The sequence below is a fragment of the Ursus arctos genome, unplaced genomic scaffold (assembly GCF_023065955.2).
Source record: "Ursus arctos isolate Adak ecotype North America unplaced genomic scaffold, UrsArc2.0 scaffold_19, whole genome shotgun sequence".
In the NCBI taxonomy this organism is placed as follows: Eukaryota; Metazoa; Chordata; class Mammalia; order Carnivora; family Ursidae; genus Ursus; species Ursus arctos.
The window spans coordinates 34,209,718-34,217,699 of record NW_026622863.1 but is presented as its reverse complement, the minus strand read 5'-3'; positions in this window follow the sequence as shown (position 1 = coordinate 34,217,699).

Below are 7,982 nucleotides of genomic sequence, written 5' to 3'. Positions count from 1 at the left end.
CAGAAGCTTATTGGCTTTAATACTTAAAAGTGTTAGAATTAGGGGTGCCTGGCTGATTCAGCCAGTAGAGCATACAACTCTTGATCTCAGGGTTGTGAGTTTGAGCACCGTGTTGGGTGTGGTGATTACCTAAAAATAAAAAATAAGTAAATAAATAAAAAAGAATTATTATTGTCTTATTCCAAAAACTCCAATTCATATTAAATCAACTCCGAGTATAAAAATTCTAATATAAACTCACTCTTCATTTCCTGCATGAATGGTAAATACTTTCACTCTTAAGAAAGGAAGGGAGGAGGAAAAATGGAAAGCTCTTTACTGAACTTACCCACGAGGAGGACCAGGGAGAGATTAGCTTCAAGCTGAAGATTCTAAAAGGAACTCCTTTAAAAGTTTGGGACCGCTAAATCTCCACCACATAGGTCTGTTTTGTTTCAACACTCTGTCAACCACTAAGACAAATCCTTTTTAGTCAGCACAGAGATACTGGGGCTACGCTTCCTTCAGTTACCTGTAGTCAGTGGCAGTCCAGAAGCAGATAATCCTCCTTCTGATGTATGGTCAGAAGGTCAGTAGCAGCCCAGCAATACGTCACAAGTGCCTCTCCTCATTCCATCTCATCATGTAGGCATGTCACCTCACGTCATCACGAGGAGGGTAGGTACAGAACAAGGCCAGCAGGCAAAGGAAAGAGTCACTCTACCAGCAGGAGTAATTCTCAAGGACTATCCCACAGGAGTCTAAGGTTGCTGCTGAAGAATGGGGACAGACAGGAGTATGTATGGTACTCCAGGAACTCACTGGGACTCCTCTTAGTGTCTCCATGTCCAGGGAAAACAAAAAATTGGCGTTGGACGCACTGTCACCTCACCAGGGCACGGTAACCAAAGGTTTGCAGTTTCCAGACATGAAGCTCTGAGTTACCTCCCTGGAAAGGCAACCTAGATCACCACAAGTGCTGACAAGGGAAAGGACGCTAGAATGAGTGGTAGGAGAGAGAAATAATGCAGCAAGGACTGTCATTTGTCTCACTAATCCTCCAGCTGTGAGTTTTTATTTTTTACACTGTGACTCGCCACCACCTTTGAAGAAGCACTGACTGGACGGAGGGCACAAATGCAAAACACAAGCAGGTCAAGATGGTGTAAGGTGCACGCTGGGGCAGATACTCTTGGTGCCTTGCCCATTTCCCTTACATCCCCACTTCATGGTGCTCCAGCCAACTGGATCCACTTCTCCGTGGGACTTTCCCAAAGTTGTAGGAAAATGCTGTCTGGTGTTCTGCCTGGGCACAGCACGCTCGAAGTGCCAGGGACTGCTTCTTCTCGGAGCAGCCTCCACCAGTCACTGTTCAGAGTTAGTATCAAAACACCCCGTCACCACTCAGGAGGGACCCTCTGGAGGTATGTGTTTAACACCGTTTTAGAGATTTTTTTCCCCGCAGTTGAGCTCCAGTTGCCCTCAGTGCTGACTTGTTTGGTTAGGCAGCTAATTGGCTGTTTTCCTCTCTCCTCACTCTCCTACACGGGTTTCCTGCACCTCCAAAATAAACTGCTTGCACTTGAATCCTCAATCAAGGGTCTGCTTCTGGAGAACTCAAAGTAAGACAGTATCTCTGAACCAGGTGTGTAAACAAGTATTATTGATAAGGTAAGTATAGATACACAGGCAGGCAGGCAGATGATGACTGATAGATGGCTGATAGGTATGTCTATATATTGTGACTGGTTGATATTTCTTTAAGATTCTTCTTCTTTTTTTTTTTTTTTTGTTCCAGTCCTCTTTAATCAGAAGCAGAAAACCCAAGCAATGTAGGATGTTTCTTTTTTTTTTTTTAATGTTTTTTATTACATTATGTTAGTTACCATACAGTACATCCCTGGTTTCTGATGCAAGGTTCGATGATTCATTAGTTAAGATTCTTTTTTTTTTTTTAAGATTTTATTTATTGATTTGAGAGAGAGTGAGAGAGAGCGCGAGAGCAGGGTGGGGGCAGAGGGAGAAGCAGACTTCTCAGTGAATAGGGAGCCCAGTCTGGAACTCAATCCCAAGACCCTGGGATCATGACCTGAGCCGAAGGCAGATGCTTAACAGACTGAGCCACGCAGGCGCCCCTCTTTAAGTTTCTTTTAATCCGTATGTTCCCTACTCCATCTCCCTCTTTTTCTTGTAATACATTTGTGGAATAATTACTTGATAAATTTTAATTTAACTAAACTTGGTCAAATCTCATGCAAATTACTTTTTTTTTTTTTTTGCTTCCTATGAGTCATGCAATTTATTACCCAGGGAAAAGCCAGTGCTTTGACATGATTTCTTCTTTTTTTTGCAGACTAATGCTGGAAACTTGTATTTGTATTATGGAAGGCATTCTCAAAATGTAAATGCTTGGAGGCTGTGGAAGCAGACATATGTGTATGAAAGTAAATCAAGGGCTCTGAGAAGCTGGATAAGTAAAGTGAAGGAGAAAGCCAGCAATAAATGCCAAATTAATGTTTAATTCTGGGAATTGATCATGTTTGAACTGAAAATGTTTCCATGGCTTCCCATTACACTGAGAATAAACACTGGCCCTGTGTAATTTGGACCTGCCTTTAGATCTCACCTCATGAGTTCCTCTCCTTGCACTACTAGTAGGGTTTATGCACATGCTGTTTTCTCTGCCTCAATAGTGCTTGTGTCCAAGTCTAAACGGACTGCTCCCCAAGTTCAAAAACATAGATCAAACCTAGAAACAAGAGGTGAATATTCCAGTGGCCACCAGGGGAACTTAGCCTCAGTAATAAGCAGAAATCAAAACTGTGTGGCCCCAGTGCAAAATGGTACAGCCGTCTTGGAAAACAGTTTGGTACCTTCTTAGAAAATTAAATTTACTCTGCATTGTAATAGCATCGTATGGTGGCAGATGGTAGCTACACTTGTGAGCACAGCATAACATATAGAGATGTTGAATCAGTATGTTGTACACCTGAAACTGATGTAACATTGTGTGTCAGTATGCTCACAGAAAAAAATTAATATTTTATATATTTATTTGAGAGAGAGAGAGAGAGATGATGACAGAGATAGTGAAAGAGAGTCCAAGCAGGGAAAAGTGGGAGAAGCAGGCTCCCAGCTGACCAGGGAGTGCAATGTGGGGCTCGATCCCAGGAGCCTGGGATCATGACCTGAGCCAAAGGCAGACCTCAACTGACTGAGCCACCCAGGCACCCCGAAAAAAAAAATTTTAAAGATTAAACATACCCTTACCATATGATCCAGCAATCACACTCCTTGGTATTTACCCAAAGGAGTTGAAAACTTATGTCAACATAAAAACCTCCTTGCAGATGTTTATGGCAGCTTTATTCATAATTTCCAAAATTTGGAAGCAATCAGTCAAGATGTCCCTCAGTAGTTGCGTGGATACATAAACTGTGATATAGCCAGACAATGGAATACTCTTCAACACTAATAAGAAATGAGCTATGAAGCCATGAAAATATATTGTGAAGCTTCAATGCATATTTCTAAGTGAAAGAAGCCAATCTGAAAAGACTACATACTGTATTCCACCTATATTACATTATAAAAAAGACACAACTTTGGAGACAGTAAAAGATCAGTGGTTGGGGTGCCTGGCTGGTAGAGCATGAGACTCTTGATCTCAGGGTTGTGAGTTCAAGCCCCACGTTGAGTGTAGATATTACTTAAAAATAAAAATAATAGTAATTTAAAAAAATCAGTGGTCTCCAGGGCTCGGAGAGAGGGGAAAAGGGATGAATTGATGGGACACAGGGGATTTTTAGGACAGTGACAATACTCTGTATGATACGACAGTGATAGACACATGTCATGATACATTTTCCAAACCCACAGAATATACGACACCAAGAGTGAGCCCTGAGGTAAACTGTGGACTTTAGGTGATTATGATGTGTCGATGCAGGGGCACCTGGGTCACTCAGTTGGTTGAGCGTCAGACTCTTGATTGCAGCTCAGGTCATGACATCAAGCCCCACATCAGACTCCATGCTCAGCACAGGGTCTGCTTAAGGATTCTCTCTCTCCTTCCTCCTCTGCTCCACCCCCCGCTAATGCACATGCTCTCTCTCTCTCTCTCTCTCTCTCTTAAATAAATCAATCAAATCAAATCTTTTTAAAAAAATGTGTCAATGCAGGCTCATAAATTGTAACAGATGTTCCCCTCTGATGGGGGATGTTGATAGAGGGGGATGCTATGCAAGTGTGGAAAAGGGCGACATGTGAAATCTCTGGGCCTTCTCTTCAATTTTGCTGTGACCTAAAACTTCTCTTTAAAAAAATCTTCCAAAAAAATACAAAAAAAAACAAAACAAAAAACTGTAGTTCATGTGAGGATCTGGACAAGATGAACCCTTTAGGAGGTAGACCTTGAACTCGGGTTTAGAAACAGAATCAGTCTTGACGATAGGTCATTTAGATATAGAATTCTAGATTGAAATTTTTTTCACATACCCAGAAGTCAAGAGAGATTATTTTTCACAGACCCTCCCTGAAAGAAGTATTAAAGAATGAATTTAGAAAAATTAAAGTTGCGTCATACAAGAAGAATTAGGACAGGAATCAGCAAAAATTGCTTGGAAAATCTAAATATGCATTGATTGTAAATTGTGTAATTATTTAGATAATTTAAATGTGTATTGATTATAAAGAGTCTAATTATCTGGTTTTTACAATAATACCAGAAAAAAAAACATGAAAAATGGGAAGGCAACATTTTCAGGGAAGTTAAATTATATTAAGATCCTCATCTTATTCAAGAAAAGACTAGAAATACAAATTTATGTGAATATTATTTTTTAAAGTAGAACGTTAAGTATACATGATAAAAATTTTGAGTAACCATCAAAGGAATTGAAATAGAATACAGTCAAGTTAAAAAGAAGAGGTAAAAAAAAAAAAAAAACCTTATTCAATAAAAGACTTAGAAAAATAAGAAATAAGAACTACATGGCAACGGCACAGGATAGACAAACAGATCAATGGAATAGAAGAGAATCCAGGAATAGACCCATATCTACACAGTCAGTAATTTTTTTTATAAAGGTGTCATAGCAGTTCGGTGGGGAAGGTAGAGTCTTTTCAACAAACAGTGTAGGAACAATAGGATATCCATAGGGACAAAAGTGAATCTTGATTCCTACTCTCACCAGGGTGGGCTACACAGGTGCATTCATTTCTCAAAATTCACTGAACCACATACTTGAGGTGAGTGTGTGTGTGTGCATGCGTGCATGTGTGTTTATCTTACATAAAACAATACTCAATTTTAAAAATCTCTGTTAGAAATGATTATGTCTAATTCCTCCTCAACATTCTCCCTCAGCCCAAATGTTCCCTCCTCAGAGAGGTTTTCTAGAACCACTTTAGACCTCCGGCACCTTCAGCATTCTGGATTGTGCTAACTCCAACTTGGAAAAAGTAAAATGTCCAGCCAAGATTCCTCGTCCCCCTGCTCTACAGCCTTCCCCCATCCTTCATGCTCACTCACTCTTCTATCCTTGCTGAGCCACTTCCCCTTTATGTTTGCACCGTTTCCTCCAAGCACCTCCAGCAACTTGCTCCACGCATTCTCTTGTCTTCCCATCCCAGTCTCCTCGTCCTCTTTCACTGGAAATGCCTGCTAGGCTGCATCTTGCAAGATATTGAGGACAGCAAGGCAAGAGGTAAGAGCAACAACTCCTCGTTGTTAGTTTGGGCTTTGGAACCCCAAACTTGCTTGGCCTGTCTTCTGGGTGTCTTAGCAGAGTCTGTGCTATTATTCCTTACCTGATGAATTGCCACTCAGGATCCAAAATCATTTTTGCTGCCCCTAGAGCAGAAGGCCTCTCAGGGAGTTAGAGTCAAAGCTGACTGCTACATTTTCTTCTCTAGGAGCAACTGTTCATCCTCTTGAATCTGGCACTAACTGGGGCATTGCAGGATGCGTTCTAAAGAAGGGATGGGGTGGAAACTATCCTTGGAGACTGTAAGGCATGCTTACGCAGGTTACGCATTTCACAGTATACCCTGCTAAGGCAGTAAGAGGGGCCTGATAGCCAGCGTTCAGCCCCCTTACCAAGCTATGAATCCTTGGGACTATTTCTACCTGGCAGACAATGTTAAATTGTTTGCTAATTTGTGAAAGGCTCCGTAAAGGCTAGTATCCACCCTGAAACTTAGCCTGGGGAAGATGAGGAGGGACCTTGGCTTTGGCTAGATTCAGGGTCCTGAGGCCCCAGAAGGCGATGGCAAAGTTTTACAGGCTTCTCTGGGTAAATCTGAAAGAAGGCAGCCTAAAGGCAGGAGCCAGTTTTCGATGAGGCCTGTTATCTCATGTTCAGCAACAATGTAAAATCAGTCACAGCCCCTGAGCCCAAGTTCCATGATACACTCAGTTTTGGCCACAGATGACCTCACCCCTTCTTGGACCTCTGCCACCTGGCTGTGTCTTGGTGTTTCAAAACCAATTCCTGGATGAAACTGATTCTGTGGCTTGTCACCTCAGACAATACTGGCTCCTCCTTGTGGTCCAGGGCTTGTGGACCTGGGTGCTGAGCCCCTACATTGGGGCTGACTTTAAGATCAAGCCCCGCAGCATCATGTGTCCCTAGCAGGTGCCAGACGGGGACTAGAGTCCCTCCTCAAGAGTGTGGGAGCAGCGGACATCTGAGTTCGAGTGACCTGAGCAGCCTAAGGTGTCAGGCAGTTATTCAGGGAAGAGCTGTCCTTCTTACACCTCCTGGGGCCCACTATCAACAAATTTATTTATGGGTTTCTTTTCAGAAGAGCCAGTGGTGGTTGGCTTGGTGGTTGGAGCTCTGGTAGCAAACAGCTAAAATCAAGAACCCTTTGTAATAGGTTTCTGGAGCTCCCTGGGCACTCACACTTTATAGTACTGATCACACGTTCACATCAAACAACCATTTATTGATTTGCTGCATGTTTGTCTTCCCCATCAGACTGTCATTTCCCAGGACAGCAGGGATCCATCTGACTTGTTCCCAGATATGCCCCCAGTGCCTAGCACCATGCCTGACACAGGTAGGAGCTCAGGGAAAACTTGAGTGGGAGAAGGAGTTATTAATGCAGTGGGTGAGAGATGAAAAAGAAAAGCTAGGGTTTGATGTTACATCAGGAACCCCGCCTGCTAACAGTATGGGTTGGGTGGGCAAAGTGACCTGAGCAGATCAGAGAAGGTGGAGCAGCCAGGAGTCACAGAGCAGAAACCTTCGGGCTCCAGTTGCGGTGTGTGGGATAGATAATGTATGAAATACTTTTTCCCTTAGAGTTTACTTTGGTATTAGTATAGCTGCCCCAAATGGTATTAAATGACACTGAATTATTGTTCTTTTTGCCTTATTTGACACATGGGTGAACCATCTTTTTCCCAATTCTGCATAGAAGTATAAATGTCAAGTGTAATTTTCAAGCAGGAAATTTTGACAATTTAAGGTGCATAATTATAAGAAAGAACATTTCAACAAAGGACACGGACCCACTGCTTAAGTCTTCTCTCTTACTACAGATGGACATGCCTTTATTGGAAGAACTACATAGGCCCTGCTATAGCTCCCTTAGGAAACTCATTACACAGTAGTACCTGGAAGTCTCATGATCCTTCTGGGGGAGACACTCTCTGACAGCTTCCAATGGGCTTCAATGAAGCTTGACACACCGTAGGTGACAATGGATGATTACTTCTCTTCCTGGGTCCTAATCTTCCCATTTCTTTTGATTACAGCAGGTCCATTTACTAGATGGATGGACCACACACCTCTGTAAGGTCACTAGCAGCACCCACCATAACTAAAACCAAATTCCCCATCCACTTCCAAGTTCCTCACACATTTAACATACATCTCTACACCCAATGCAGCCAAAACAACCCAGCAACGTGAGATAAAGAGCTCTGAAGCCATGAAGCTTATCTATAAAATCCGGACTTAGGAAGAACAAGTGAATATCTGTCTAGGATGGAA